This window comes from Nerophis lumbriciformis, linkage group LG08 (assembly GCF_033978685.3).
Source record: "Nerophis lumbriciformis linkage group LG08, RoL_Nlum_v2.1, whole genome shotgun sequence".
Taxonomy (NCBI): Eukaryota; Metazoa; Chordata; class Actinopteri; order Syngnathiformes; family Syngnathidae; genus Nerophis; species Nerophis lumbriciformis.
In genome coordinates, this window is record NC_084555.2 from 1,481,596 (window position 1) to 1,494,344 (window position 12,749).

Below are 12,749 nucleotides of genomic sequence, written 5' to 3' on the forward strand. Positions count from 1 at the left end.
CGTGGCATATAATTGCTATGCGCAGAGGACGTTTGAGCAGTGCGTAATTGCACAGGCGAGCACCTTATAGGGAGCGTTGCTCGCACGGCTGCGCTAGCATCACAGCTAACGTTAGCCATGCTGCTACCTCTCTGCTCGGGGAGGACGTATACGTATGTGACGTATGACGTGACAGTATGTGACGTGTGTAAGAAGGTGCGCTTGCTGTCTGTGAGAGGGAGACACAGGAAAGAGTGAGAAGAGCCTGTCGTGTAATGCCAGCAGCTAAAAGCAACTGCGTGAGAATTGTGGATGTGTTGAAGGTGTGCTGGAAAATGCGGAACGAAATTACGGAGCAGCAGAAAAGTGGAATGTATTATTTAAATCGGTGTGTTGGAAAACACGGACCGTAGTTGTTTTTTTAAACTGGATCTGGATCGGCATTTTCCCATGCCTTGCCGATACGCAATTTTTGGCAAATATCGGCAGCCGATCCGATCCAAATATCTGATCGGGACATCCCTAACCAAAAGTCAAGCATGGTGGTGGTTGTGTCGTGGTGCATGAGTAGACTGACCATACGTCCTCTTTTGCGGAGCTGTCCGGGCGGAGTTTCTTAAATGCCGCAAATGTCCGGCATTTTGAGTTAGGGTTGCGTGTATTTTCAATGTACGTTCAGGGTTAAGAAGGGGTTAAAAACAAAACAAATTGTGAAGGTGTGCGCACGCAGCAGCATTGGTGAGGGAGGCGCAGAGACAGAGAGAGCGAGAGAGTTATGATAAACGCGCATGCGTCGCCAGGTTCTGCTTTTTATCCGTAGATTTATCAGATTTAATTTTTTATTATCTATAGCAGGGGTGTCAAAAGTGTGCCCCGGAGGCCATTTGCGGCCCACAGCTAATGTTTTAAAAGCCTACGGCACATTCTAAAAATACTATTAAAATAAACAAAAACACAACAAAAGTGAAATAAAAAAGCTTAAAGGTGAAATGTAATTTAGAAAAAGTTGCAATGTTGACTAATAAAACAAAGCTGTTTTTTTTTTTTTTTCAAACTGTCATTGCTGAAAACATAATATTGAATGAAAATCAATGTTATTATGAATTATTGACTTATCCAAGGTTCCGATTACTTCACATCAAATATTCCACTTTGTAAAATATTTTTGGTGGAAGATTTTGCATATGTTTGCCATTAAAAACATAGTTTTGTTTGACAAAAAAGGGCGGAAAACACAATAAACAAAAAAACAACATAAAAAAAACTAAAACATTTTGAAATGAGGGATAGATCTGAAGTTGATGTAGACTCCAGACATTTAAGCGTTAAATATAAAATGTATGTACCGTATTTTCCGCACTATAAGGCGCACCGGATTATTAGCCGCACCTTCTATGAATTACATATTTCATAATTTTGTCCACCAATAAGCCGCCCCGGACTATAAGCCGCACCTACGCTGCGCTAAAGTGAATGTCAAAAAAACGCTGCGCTAAAGTAAATGTCAAAAAAACAGTCAGATAGTTCAGTCAAACTTTAATAATATATTGAAAACCAGCGTTCTAACAACTCTGTCCCAAAATGTACGCAAATGTGCAATCACAAACATAGTAAAATTCAAAATGGTGTAGAGCAAAAGCAACATAATGTTGCTCGAACGTTAATGTCACAACACACAAAATAAACATAGCGCTCACCTTCTGAAGTTATTCTTCATTCGTAAATCCTTCGAATTCTTCGTCTTCGGTGTCCGAATTGAAAAGTTGCGCAAGCGTGGGATCCAAAAATGGCCGGCTCCGTCTCGTCGAAGTCATCGGATTCAGTGTCGCTGTTGTTGTGCAGCAGTTCTGTGAATCCTGCCTTCCGGAAAGCTCGGACCACAGTTGTGACCGAAATATCTGCCCAGGCATTTACGATCCACTGGCAAATGTTGGTGTATGTCGTCCGGCGCTGTCTGCCCGTCTTAGTGAAGGTGTGTTCGCCTTCGGAGCTGTGTGAAAAAAGCCACCCGGCCTCTTCGCGTAAACTTCCCTTAACCACTCGCTCATCTTTTCTTCATCCATCCATCCCTTCGAGTTAGCTTTTATGATGACGCCGGCTGGAAAGGTCTCTTTTGGCAAGGTCTTCCTTTTGAATACCACCATGGGTGGAAGTTAGCATGGCAAGCTAGAACCACAGTGAAGGATGACTTCTCATTCCCTGTGGTGCGAATATTCACCGTACGTGCTCCCGTTCCACAGTGCGGTTCACAGGAATATCAGTTGCTGTGAAATACGGTAGTAATCCGTGTGCGGATGGAGAGATTGCGTCTTTTTATGAACCGGATCCTTGTCGCTTTGTAGGAGCCATTTTGTGGTCTTTACAGATGTAAACAGGAAATGAAACGTACGGTGATATCCGCGCGTTTTTTCTTCTTCTTCCGGGGGCGGGTAGAAGAAGAAGCGCTTCCTGTTCTATGGGGGCGGGTGCTTTCCTTGGCGGTTGCTTGCGTAGAAGAAGAAGCGCTTCCTGTTCTACCGGGAAAAAAGATGGCGGCTGTTTACCGAAGTTGCGAGATCGAAACTTTATGAAAATGAATCGTAATAAAGCGCACCGGGTTATAAGGCGCACTGTCAGCTTTTGAGAAAAATTGTGGTTTTTAGGTGCGCCTTATAGTGCGGAAAATACGGTATGCCCTGGCACACCATTATCATCATTTCATGACCCAAGCAAAACACTTTTTACACTTTTATACTGAAATAAATACACCTACAACTTATTAAATAAAAACATAGAAAAAACTACCAGCAGCGGTAAAGTTCAGATCCATGAAGGAAAGAAAAAAGTGAATGAATGTTTATAACTGAACACATTTACATATGTATACACATTTGTTTTCTTTTTTTTATTATTTTTTTGAATGAATTAAGTAACGTTTATGACAACCTTTTTCCAAAACACAATATAGAATGTGAGATATAACAGGATAATGCATACGTTTATCATTTTTTTTCAAAATGCTTACAAAAAAGTGGGACCCCAAAAATTTACTGTGGGACCCCATTTTTATGACTTGCTCCATTTTGAAAGTTCCTAGCGCCAACACTGCTGTCAACAGAGGAGAAAAAATGCTTTATTTAAACAAATATATTATTTATAAAGCAAGTTCGAGTATCATTGGCAAATGTTCACCTAGTCCCGGCCTTGGCACGCATATATGTGTCCTCTTTTTGGGATTTCAGAATATGGTCAGCCTATGCATGAGTGCTGCCGGACCTGGGAAATCTTCTCAAGGGACCGTACTGCAAAAAGAAACTTGGAAAATACTTTAAAGTAGTCAGTGTACAGTTTGCAGTAATGTCAACACACAGCTGTTATTGTCAAAATATCTGGAAACTGAAGTGAACAGCAAAATAAATGTGTTTTGTCTACAGTTGAACATCCATCCATCCATTTTCTTCCGCTTGTACGAGGTCGGGTCGCGGGGGCAGCAGCCTAAGCAGGGAAGCCCAGACTTCCCTCTCCCCAGCCACTTCGTCCAGCTCCTCCCGGGGGATGCCAAGGCGTTCCCAGGCCAGCCGGGAGACGTAGCCTTCCCAATGTGTCCTGGGTCTTCCCCGTGGCCTCCTGCCAGTCGGACGTGCCCTAAACACCTCCTTAGCAGATGCCCAAACCACCTCATCTGGCTCCTCTCGATGTGGAAGAGCAGCGGCTTTACTGTGAGCTCCTCCCGGATGACAGAGCTTCTCACCCTATCTCTAAGAGAGAGACCCACTACCCGGCGGAGGAAACTCATTTCGGCCGCTTGTACCCGTGATCTTGTCCTTTCGGTCATAACCCAAAGTTCATGTACCATAGGTGAGGATGGGAACGTAGATCGACCGGTAAATTGAGAGCTTTGCCTTCCGGCTCAGCTCCTTCGTCACCACAACAGATCGATACAGCGTCCGCATTACTGAAGTCGAACATGGTGGTGATATTGTTATGATCTGGGGATGCAAGAGTGCTGCCGAACCGCAGGAAGTTGGGGTTCGTTAAAGGGGAACTTTTTTAGGAATTTTCGTTCGCAATCATTATGAAACAAACACATGACGAGGGATGGATTTTGTTTAATGCATTCTAATTATTAAATAAACGTAAATAAAAGTCCGCTTACAGCGTAGCCAATGGGAGCTCCTCTATTTCGCCCATAAATTCCAATAAAGGACCATTCAACAGTACTCCATTTACATTTCATGACTTAAATATTAACCAAATTTGTGATATTGTTATTATAAGCGCTAACGCAGACAAACTACAAAACCAGTGAAGTTGGCACGTTGTGTAATTCGTAAATAAAAACAGACTACAATGATTTGCAAATCCTTTTCAACTTATATTCAATTGAATAGACTGCAGAGACAAGATATTTAATGTTTGAACTGAGAAACAAATGCAAATAATCATTAAATTAGAATTCAACGACAGCAACACGTTGCAAAAAAGTTGGCACGGGCATCTTTACCACTGTGTTACATGGCCTTTCCTTTTAACAACACTCAGTAATCGTTTGGGAACTGAGGAGACCAATTTTTTTAGCTTTTCAGGTGACATTATTTCCCATTCTTGCTTGATGTACAGCAGTGGTGCTCATTACGTCGATCGCGAGCTACCGGTCGACCGCGGAGGGTGTGTCAGTCGATCACCAGCCAGGCATTAAAAAAATAGTCCTAAAAATGAGCGATCATAAATCTTCACTATGACGTCACTTTCGTCACTTGATTGACATTCACGGCACCCGAAGGTCTTCTGAGATGACGCTGGCTGCTGCCAGCTCATTAAAATTACCGACTGGAAGGCGAGAAACACTTTATTTCAACAGACTCTGGCGCCGTACCTGTCGTCAAAACTCAAAAGACCGACTGCACAGTTGCACAATAAAAGCTCTGCTTCATCCTGCTAACAAAATAAAAGTCTCAGAAAGCTGGCGTGCACAAGCTAGCAAGCTACGGAGTTTGCCGACAATGTATTTCTTGTAAAGTGTATACAAAAGAGTACGGAAGCTGGACAAATAACATGCCAAAAACCAACCACTTTCATGTGGTATTGGACAGAAAGGAGGACTTTTTTTCTCCTCCATTCGAAAATGCGGACGTTATCATCACCACTGTCTGATTCCAATCAATGCAAAAGTCATCAGAATCAGGTAATACACCAACTTACATTCTTGTCTTCATGAAAGAAAGGAATCTATATGTGTTAAACATGCTTGTATTATCTTTAAACACTTTTAACTTATTAACAATATTAACTATATGTGTTAAACATGCTTGCATTATCTTTAAACACCTTTAACTTGTTAACAATATTAACTATATGTATTAAACATACTTGTATTATCATTAAACATCTTTAATTTATTAACAATATTAACTATATGTATTAAACATTCTTGTATTATCATTAAACACCTTTAATGTATTAACAATATTAACTATGTGTTAAACATGCTTGCATTATCATTAAACACCTTTAATTTATTAACAATATTAACTATATGTGTTAAACATGCTTGCATTATCATTAAACACATTTAACTTGTTAACAAAAACATATATTTCATAAATAAGTAAATATAAATGATATATATGAATGAGGTAGATCCCCACGACTTGATCAATGGAAAAGTAGCTCGCCTGCAGAAAAAGTGTGAGCACCCCTGATGTACAGCTTAAGTTGTTCAACAGTCCGGGGGTCTCCGTTGTGGTATTTTTCATAATGCGCCACACATTTTCAATGGGAGACAGCTCTGGACTACAGGCAGGCCAGTCTAGTACCCGCACTCTTTTACTATGAAGCCACGCTGTTGTAACACTGCATTGTCTTGCTGAAATAAGCAGGGGCGTCCATGATAACGTTGCTTGGATGGCAACATATGTTGCTCCAAAACCTGTATGTACCTTTCAGCATTAATGGTACCTTCACAGATGTGTAAGTTACCTATGTCTTGGGCACTAATACACCCCCATACCATTGCAGATGCTGGCTTTTTGAACTTTGCACCACATCAAGAGGAGTTTTCAAAAATTAAACCAGAAGCTTGTGGATGGCTGCCTTATTGCAGTGAAACTTGCCAAGGGACATGTAAGCAAATGTTAACATTGCTGTATGTATACTTTTGACCCAGCAGATTTGCTCACAGTTTCAGTAGACCCATAATAAATTCATAAAAGAACCAAACTTCATTAATTTTTTTTGCGACAAGCAAGTATGTGCTCCAATCACTCTATCACAAAAAAAGTAAGAGTTGTAGAAATGATTGGAAACTCAAGACAGCCATGACATTATGTTCTTCACAAGTGTATGTACACTTTTGACCACTAGCATCAAGCTAGTGCATTTTTGGAAAAGGGTAGCCTTACATAAGTCATGTTGGAGAGTTTTTTGAGTCGATTTATTTGTTGGGATTAAAAATTGCAACATTACCTAAATATAATTTGGCTGAGTCCGCTCTCATTCCTGCTGGAGTGATCGCCAAGTGCCGAAGTGCAACCCAACCCAGGTACCTTTGGCACCGTTGGAATGTTGGAATTCATGTTTCCCCTCGATGAACCGCAACTTCTCCTGTGCAGAGGAGGACTCGTGAGCATGACAGTACCCCCCACCCCCACGCTCGACCGTAGGCACAGTTTTCGACCTACTCGCTCGTGTGCAAGCTGCACGCTGACTCCTCTAAGACAATAAGTGGCAGATGCTAAATCTACACGGCGTGTCAACGACAACACAGCTTTGCTCGCGTTATCGGTTCCAAATCCAACAAAAAGCAGCTTTTTTCCCCTTCCTGTCCATGTGGACAGAAGAGAAAGATGAGAAAGTGATGGTGCAGGTATCTCTTTTAGCTCCTGACCACAAACTCTATCACTGTCTCTCTCTCCCGAGCAGCACTATTGATCCGAGGAGCCAGTGATGCTTAGGAACATGGCCTTCTTTCCTTCTTTCCTTCTTTCCTTCTTTCCTTTTGCGCACCCACAGCACTAGTATCACTTTGCTTCCTCTGCTTGATCAAACACGTAGCAGCTGATAAGCTTGTTGGCCTTCCGTCCCCATCAGTCCTTCGTCCTCCTCATCTGTCCAGCCACACTTAAAATCAGATATGCACGTTTGGCACAAATTCATGCGCGTGTGCTTATTTTTTTTATTTTATTTCTTTTAAACAAAAACAGGGGGATTATTGTCCGAATAAAACATACCTTTGAATTATTATACATCCAAAATGAAGCATATATTTTGTGGTCTGTCAGTAGACCGATATTCCATGTACAGTATTGAAAAGAAATTCTAAATGAAGCTAATTTATTTTTATTTTTTTTGCAGCATTCTTCATAATAAAAGTAATTACAACATTTGTCAATGAAAGATAATGTCCTTTAAAATAATAATTTCAAGCATTAAAATTAGTGTAAGAAATTATTAATGTGTAATGATTTATTGTTATACAATACATTATTAGTAGTGTTATCAATAATAATATTAATAATAATCATTATCATAATAAAAACAAAAATAGCAATAGAAAATGTAATTAAATTATCCGCACATTTGCTTACTTAATACTAATACGACTACAACCAAGAATACTAATAATGATTTATTTTTATATTACAATGATAATAAAGTTTGATTGTTGAATACACCTCAATGGTAATAATGCTACTATAATAATTATTAATTTTTTTCTACTTATATTACTAAATCTAATAATAATAGTTAACTAATATTATTCATGTATTATTACTTTAAAGGGGCGTCACGGTGGGAGAGGGGTTAGTGCATTTTCCTCACAATACGAAAGTCCTGAGTAGTCTTGGGTTCAATCCCGGGCTCGGGATCTTTCTGTGTGGAGTTTGCATGTTCTCCCCGTGACTGCGTGGGTTCTCCGGCTTCCTCCCACTTCCAAAGACATGCACCTGGGGATAGGTTGATTGGCAACACTAAATTGGCCCTAGTGTGTGAATGTTGTCTGTCTATCTGTGTTGGCCCTGCGATGAGGTGGCGACTTGTCCAGGGTGTACCCCGCCCTCCGCCCGATTGTAGCTGAGATAGGCTCCAGCGCCCCCCGCCACCCCAAAAAGGGAATAAGCGGTAGAAAATGGATGGATGGATTACTTTAAAGTTACTACTACTATTACTGGGGGACGGTGTGGCGCAGTTGGGAGAGTGGATGTGCCAGCAACCTGAGGGTTCCTGGTTCAATCCCCACCTTCTACCATCCTAGTCACGTCCGTTGTGTCCTTGAGCAAGACACTTCACCCTTGCTCCTGATGGGTCCTGGTTAGCACCTTGCATGGCAGCTCCCGCCATCAGTGTGTGAATGTGTGTGTGAAGGGGTGAAAGTGGAAATAGTGTCAAAGCGCTTTGAGTTCCTTAAAAAGGTAGAAAAGCGCTCTATACAAGTATAACCCATTTACCATTACTATTACTACAACTAATAATAATCATTTTAAAATTGATTGTGGAAGACTTGCTCTTCCGGGTTCTTCAGACCACCAATCACGGACATGACAGCTTCATTCATAGTTCTGAACAATGATTTATTTTTCAATAAATGTTCTTTGTGTTCCTTTTCAGTCATTGCGTTACCTGTCGGTCCTCGCTCTCTCTCATGCTCGTGCTCGTACTCGTTCTCCATCATCAACAACCCCTCTCCTTCCCGGCTGCTGCTCTTTAACAGAGCGACTGGTGATTAGATAAACCGGCCCAGGTGTGCCATCTACGCACCTGTTGCTAATCTCGAAGCCGGTCCTGGCACACCCCGCTTCGCTGCAGGTCCGCAGGCCACGCCCCCCCACATTGATAATTATTACTAAATCAATAAATGTATTTATACGTCATAGTATTATCATTTTATGATAATAATAGTAATAAGAATAATTGTGTATATATAGTATATGATCATAATATAGCATATAATAATATGTACAGTACAGGCCAAAAGTTTGGACACACCTTCTCATTTCAATGCGTTTTCTTTATTTTCATGACTGTCTACATTGTAGATTGTCACTGAAGGCATCCACACTATGACACCTGTGAAGGGAAAACCCTTTCAGAGAGAGAATGCCAAGAGTAATCAGAGCAAAGGGTGGCTATTTTGAAGAAACTAGAATATACATTTTTTTTTCAGTTATTTCACCTTTTTTTTGTTAAGTACATAACTCCACATGTGTTCATTCAGAGTTTTGATGCCTTCAGTGACAATCTACAATGTAAATAGTCATGAAAATAAAGAAAAACGCATTGAATGAGAAGGCGTGTCCAAACTTTTGGCCTGTACTATATATATATATATATATATATATATATATATATATATATATATATATATATATATATATATATATATATATATATATATATATATGTATATGTATATATATATATATATAAGATGCATACCTTTATGGTGGTAGTATTCTCTTAATAATATTACTAATAATAGTAAAAATGTTACCGTATGTTTACTTACTACTACTTTTACTAATAATTTACTTTACTTACTTGCCTATACATATTTGTAAAGGTATTATACTATTATGAAAGTAATAATAATGATAATAATGTGAAAATTACCGGCTATTTCATGTATACTACTGTACTACTATGCAATAATTGTTTGTACTAGTATAGTATCATCATCATCATCATCATTATGGTAAAATTCATAACAGCGTTTTAATGTTTCCTGGTTGAATATATATCAAAAACTGTATGATACATGTGATATGATTATTATGATTGTGAAACAACATTTAGCTTTGAGCATGTAGTGACACCCCCCACCCTCCATCCCAATTCTTCCGCCTCCTTCCTTGCCTCTCCCTCCGGTACCTTCTCTCCATCTTCTTCTCTCTTCCTCCACTTCATCCTCCTCTCCTCTGACCCACTTTCTTGTCTGCACCCACTTGTGCTCCATCTCTTCTTCCTCTTCTCTTTTACTTCTCCTCTTTTGCTTGCCGGTCTTAACAGCACGTGCCCGCATCCCTCACTCTACCGTTCCCCATCCTCCTCCTCCTCCTCCTCCTTTTCCTCCATCCCTCCTTCCAGCGCTGGCTTCTCTCTTGCCACAGCACAGCCACTCAGGACAGACATTCATCAGCGTGCTGGGATGATAGATGCTGCTCTGCACAGCTCCGGCAGCCAGTTAGCCTGAGATGATGCCTCATGCATACTGATATCACCTGGCTCGCAACATGGCGTCCAAACTTAAGGCCGCCTTTTTGTGTGTTGAAAACGATGGATGGAGAAAGGTACCGTTATGTGGTCCGGTGGCTGGCTTTTATACCCACGGACATATTTTGTAGCCACTTGCAAGAGTTGTACGACACTAATGAGACCTCAGTTCAGCAAGCATCGAAGAAGTGCTTCATGTTTTGCTTTTTCTTTGGCTTCAGGATCACTGTGACGATATTCAACTTCACTTGTTATCAACGTTAAGCTAGACCAGACCTGCAAAGGAACATTCCATTAAGTGTACTTCATGCATGGACTTTTATTTTGAAGTTGTATGTACAGTTGAGCTACTATTCATTTATTGTTCGCAGCATTGTTTAATAAATAAAAGTAATTAAAAATAAATAAATAACAGGAGGAAAAATGTCAGGCATTAAAATTAATGTAAAAAATCTAAATAATAAATAATGTGAAAATTATACTAATAATGAATTCTTATACAAATAAAAAAATACACTAGAACTACCGTATTTTTCGGAGTATAAGTCGCTTCGGAGTATAAGTCGCACCGGCCGAAAATGCATAATAAAGAAGGGAAAAAACATATAAGTCGTACTTTTTGGGGGAAATTTATTTGATAAAACCCAACACCAAGAATAGACATTTGAAAGGCAATTTAAAATAAACAAAGAATAGTGAACAACATGCTGAATAAGTGTACGTTATATGACGCATAAATAAGCAACTGGTATGTTAACGTAACATATTATGGTAAGAGTCATTCAAATAACTATAACATATAGAACATGCTATACGTTTACCAAACAATCTGTCACTCCTAATCGCTAAATCCCATGAAATCTTATACGTCTAGTCTCTTACGTGAATGAGCTAAATAATATTATTTGATATTTTACGGTAATGTGTTAATAATTTCACACATAAGTCGCTGCTGAGTATAAGTCGCACCCCCGGCCAAACTATGAAAAAAACTGCGACTTATAGTCCGAAAAATACAGTACTAATAAAATAATCCATCCATCCATTTTCTACCGCTTGTTCCTTTCAGGGTCACGGGGGGTGCTGGAGCCTATCTCAGCTGCATTCGGGCGGAAGTAATGATAAATAAAATGAATAATAATAATAGTAACTAGAAAACTCCCGCGGAAATTTTGATGGGCCTCCTATCTGTGCCCTGAACCTTTGGCCGGGGGTGGCCGGGGGTCACCGGAAGCCGCCGATACTTTCAAGATGGTGCCGGGTGTCTGAATCTGTGAGTTTTAGGTGTAACTGTACAAAATGAGCCACAGAGCTAGCCTAAAACAGTAGCATTTTTACATAAAAATGCTAACACTTAGCATGTGTGCTAACGATAGCATGTTAACATATAGCATGTGTCACATACCAAGTTATTTGACTGTAAGGTGTATGATTGATTGATTGAAACTTGTATTAGTAGATCGCACAGTACAGTACATATTCCGTACAATTGACCACTAAATGGTAACACCCGAGTACGTTTTTCAACTTGTTTAAGTCGGGGTCAACTTAAATAAATTCATGGTATAAATATATACTATCATCATAATACAGTCATCACACAACATAATCATCAGAGTATATACATTGAATTATTTACATTATTTACAATCCGGGGTGTGGGATGTGGAGGGGTGGAGTTAAGTTTGGTTGATATCAACACTCCAGTCATCAACAATTGCATCATCAGAGAAATGGACATTGGAACAGTGTAGGACTGACTTGGTAGGATATGTACAGCAAGTAGTGGACATGGAGAGAGAGATCAGAAAGCATAAGAATAAGTATCAACATTTGATTATTTACAATCCGGGGAGGTAGGATGTGGAAGGGAGGGTGTTAGTTTAGGGTTGAAGTTGCCTAGAGGCGTTCTTTTAGTGCGGTTTTGAAGGAGGATAGAGATGCCCTTTCTTTTACACCTGTTGGGAGTGCATTCCATATTGATGTGGCATAGAAAGAGAATGAGTTAAGACCTTTGTTGGATCGGAATCTGGGTTTAACAGTGGAATTAGAGAAAAAAAAGTGTGACATTAGCTGAATGAAGTTAGCATGTAAATGTTAGCATGCTAACAGGTAACATGTTTCACATACCAAGTTATATGACTGTAAGGTGTATGGCTGCAGAATTATGGTAAAAAGTGTAACATTTGCAAAAAAAAAGTTAGCACGTTAATATAAGCGTGCTTGCATGCTAACAGTTAAAAAGTGTCACATATCAAGTTATATGACTCTAGGGTAAAATGGTTGCAAAATTAGCTCAAATAGCTAGCACATTAATGTTAGCATGCTAACATAAACATGCTAACAGTTAGCATGTTTCACGTACCAAGTTATATGATTATAAGGTGTATGGCTGCGGAATTATAGAAAAGAGTGTAAAATTAGCAAAAAAAAGTTAGCACTTTATTGTTAGCTAACAGTTAACAAGTGTCACATACCAAATTATATGACTGTAAGGTGTATGGCGTAAAATACGTAGTCAGCTAAAAAGTTAGCCTGTTAATGTAAGTATGCTAGTATGCTAACATTAGCATGTTAGCAGT